We start from the raw sequence: 4448 nt of genomic DNA, 5'->3' as shown, positions 1-4448 counted from the left end.
CATTTTACCATTCTAAAGTTTTTAGTTCCAAGATTTCAAATTACAACGGAGCTTCTGTCAGAAAGTTGCAATTCCAACACTAGAGTTTAGCCAGGTATTACAGATACTATCTAATGCTACATAATAATCGCCCAAAATAAGCCATGAGCTGTCACCACAAGATAGGGTCACGTGGCAAGAATCTGATAAGTGGAAAACGCGGTCCCACCTGAGAAAATGAAGACTCGAACACCTCAAACACTCGATCTATGATTAAGAGTCGCCCTTCCCTGGATAGGACGAGCCTTGGTATAAAGTTATCGTTATCAGACACAGTACAACATATTCCCATTATATATGTAATCGCGGATCACTGATCTATTAGCTAGCGATATCCTTTATCAAGCAGCCGATCACATCACCATCAGATTATTAAAAAATGCTATATTTATCTGCACACTCTTACAGTATAAAAGGTGAAGGACCACAGAGGCAAAGGTATGCTATTCTCTTACACTACTCAAGTTCTAAGTAATTCATTGCTGTAATACCCGGCTGAACTCCGGTATCGAAATTCCTACCATCCGGTGGAATCTCGGATGTCGGAAACCTCTAGAAGGGTAAAATCATGTTTTTATAAAATGTTTTCATGTATTTTATGGTTTTAAATAAGATAGAAACTGAGTTTTGAATGAAAAAGACCATGGAGGCATTTCCAGGTTTGGCCGCCAAACCTCAAGTTCGGCCAGCGAACATGGGATAGTTTAGGGAGGCAAGTTAGGCTTTCGAAAGTGGCTCAGGTTCGGCCGCCGAACTTGCATGAGTTTTGGAGGCACTTTAGGCTTCCAAAGGTGGTATGGCCGCCAAAAGTACCGCCAAAGGTGTATGACTTTCGGCTCTGGAGGGACTTTCGGCCGCCGAACCTGCCGCCGAAAGTGCCCTGTTCAGCCTTCCTTTGCATGATTTCTATGATTGTTTTAAGGTGTTTTAGGGGATTTTTGGGGAGTATTTTAGAGTCATGTTCATATATGTTTGGTCCCTCATTAGAGTCCACCTGTGTAGGTTCGGACCAGAGAAACCGAGGACCCCAGCAGTGAGACAGCTGCTTTAGTGTCTTGTCAGAGCTAGCCTGAGGTGAGTAGAATGACTCTTTACGTTTCAAAGCAAATAATGAAAGTTTTAGCATGATTCACGCATCATGAATGCCATGAGATACATTAGGTTGTTTGCATTAGAATTCACGAATATGTTGCATTGCATATTATGTTGTTGATGTGGATGAATATTGGATGATCCATTAGCCCTTGTATGATATGATATGGTATGATGATGATATGGTACGGAAGTCCTAGAAGACCCATTCTACGTCCCTGGCACTATGTAAGAGAAAGTCCAGGAAGACCCATTCTACGTCCCTGGCATATTGGAATGTTATGATATGTTATGTAAGAGAAAGTCCAGGAAGACCCATTCTACGTCCCTGGCACTATTGGATATGTTAAGGGCTATTGGTGACAAGTTCATTCTTAATGTGATTTGTTTGTGATATGATGCATTCCATGAAAGCATGAACTTTAAATATAATGTTTTATTATTCTACTCACTGGACTTTAGTAGCTCACCCCATTCCCTTAATCCCCCAGGTTGCAGGTACGGGATAGAATCAGGAGGTCAGCAAGAATAAGAAGTCATGTTTTATGTAATAGCTAAATGTGGACATGAGAATGATGTAATGTAAAGTATAGTTCAGTAATGTAATGTAATGATATTTATTGAGGCTTAGAGTTGTGCTTGACCCTAGTATGTTGGTTAATCCCTTTGTACATGGTTCATAAAATGTTTTATCATTGTTTATGTAAACCAAACTTATTACATGATATGTTATCCCATTGGAGTATTTGTTGAGGGCTCCAGTGTGGGGTTTATGATTATAAGTTGTGCATGCGCAGGTTAAGTTTGGTAAATGAAAGAGAAAGTTCAAAATTTTATGTATATATTTGATCATGTATGGGATTAAGCAGGTATACAGGTTGTATGTGAGGCTTGCTATGGGTCCCGGCGGCCTTATGCCGATCTGGATCCTAGCGCCGGTAGCGGTCTGATTTTCGGGTCGTTACAATTGCATTCACCTCATTCTTCAGTATACTGACTTGAGCGTCGGAGTGGCTGCTGTGGGCACCCACCACCTCCTCACGTTCTCTTTCTTGCAAGTCTAGCCAATCATAGAATAGCTCTGTTTTTTTACCACATCATTTGGTTTCGCTGCTGGAAAACCTATTGAATCCTCCTTATTTATTTAGATTACGATCCATTTCTTACTTTTTCTCTTGAAACAGGAATCTCTCCCTTTTCTCTCACAAAATGGATGGTAGTTCATGAAAATAATCTAAACAACAAGCAAATGCTTTGATATATCTAAAGGTTCCCTCGAACAGTATAAGACTCGGGGGAGGCATCAAACATGGCTCCTAGAAAAAGAGAGGAAGCATCCGTAGACACTCAAAGGCTTGGACATAAGTGTTCAAAATGCGGCCTAAAGGAAAGGATGAGTTTGAAGATGAATCAAACGAAGCTCCAAAAGGCATCGATTGAAAACTGGTATGAGCCGTGTAAAGGTACCAAAGGGAACAAGAGGAGCACTTTGACCTAGACAATACCTCGCCTCTTTCGAAAGAAATCTTAGTGGAAACGTTACCAACCAAGTTCAAGCTACCTAGCTTGGATAAGTATGATGGAATAATAGATTCCAGAAGTCACCTATCGATCTTCAGGACAACCATGCAGTTTCAAGATGTTAATGATTTCATGTTATATTGAGTGTTTCCATCAACACTCACAGTTTGACTCAGAAATGGTACCAACATTTGAGTCTAGATTTAATTTAAAACTTTACTCAGTTTTCCACGTTATTTAAATATAGATTTATTACTTGTATACCTCCTAAAAATCTTTCCTCTGACTTGTGAAAAATTTACCAAGAAAAGGGCGAGTCTTTAAGGAGTTTTATCTCAAGGTTCAATGTTGAGGCAATACAGGTGAAAGAATTAAATCACGAGATAGCATGTGAATCATTGGAGAAAGGAATGCATAATATCAAATTCATGGATTTCTTAATTAAAAGCCCAACTGTGACATATCAACAGTTAATGGACAAAAGTAAGTATAAGAATTATACTCCATTGAATGACTCACAGACACGTATTTTGACATAGATTTAGAAAAATGACAAGAAAATCAGGTGGCCACCCAAGCTCAATCCTGAGAAAGTGGAGAAACGAGACAAAACCAAGTACTTCCATTTCCATGAAGATCACGATCATATGACAGAAGAGTATCGGTAAATAAAAGATGAGATCGAGAGGCTAATAAGGGATGGTCCTCTTTAGAAGTTCACCAAGAAGAGAAAGAAAGAGAGGAGACTTGAATCCGAGACAACAACTCTCAAAACCACCCCTGATCCAGAGCTTGTAGGGATTATTCATGTAATAATGGAAGGACTGAGGAATGATCAGGGAAAATAAGTAGATTATAGATGTAATTGCCGGTCTAGTAAGTTGGGCAAGAACTGAAAAAGACCATTCGAAGGTCATTCACCCAGAGTCCTGTAAGTTGGCTAGACTAGATGGCCGAGTGATTCCCCACTCCCAAGATATTTGTAATATGAAAACATTTTATCAATAACAAGTTAATGAGATATTTTTTCATATATGGTATTATTCAGTGATAAGAAACGATGGGATTGCCTTCCTAAAATAATATTAAGGAGACAAGAAGAGGCCACAAGGCGGGTTCTGTCAAGGTAGGTCACAAGGCGGGTTTCGCCAGACCACAATTCAGGTATTGGTCCTACTAAGCAAGGCCACAGGCGAGTTCTGCCAGGCCATATCACAAGGCGGATTCCGCTAGACTACAATCCGGGCGTTAATCCCACTGAACAAGGCCATAAGGCGGGTTCTGCCAGCGAAGTCACAAGGCAAATTTTGCTAAACCATAATCCGGGCGTTGGTCCCATTAAGCAAGGCCACAACGTGGATTTTGCTAGGCTAGGTCACAAGGTGGGTTTCGCCAGACCACAATCCCAGCGTTAGTCACACTAAGCAAGGCCACAAGGTGAGTTCCGCTAGACTAGGTCACAAGGCATGTTCTGCCAAACCACAATCCGGGCGTGGGTCCCACTAAACAAGGCCATAAGGTGAGTTTCCTAGGCCAGATCACAAGGCGAGTTTCACCAGACCACGATCTAGGCGTTGCACTAAACAAAGCCACAATGCGGGTTCCGCTAGACTAGAAGACTAGGTGTTGGTCCCACTATTAAAAGCCATCATAAGGAGTAACAAGGGGGGTCTCACCAGGTGCTAATCCCCTATAAGAAGTTCTAAGGCATGTCCAAGGGCATAGGGTGAGTATGATCCAAGCCAAAACATTGGTTGTTGGTCCCACTAATCGAGGCCTTATTGTCAGGCTACGAG

Source organism: Manihot esculenta, chromosome 16 (genome assembly GCF_001659605.2).
Source record: "Manihot esculenta cultivar AM560-2 chromosome 16, M.esculenta_v8, whole genome shotgun sequence".
In the NCBI taxonomy this organism is placed as follows: domain Eukaryota; kingdom Viridiplantae; phylum Streptophyta; class Magnoliopsida; order Malpighiales; family Euphorbiaceae; genus Manihot; species Manihot esculenta.
Note: the sequence above shows the minus strand (reverse complement) of the source record.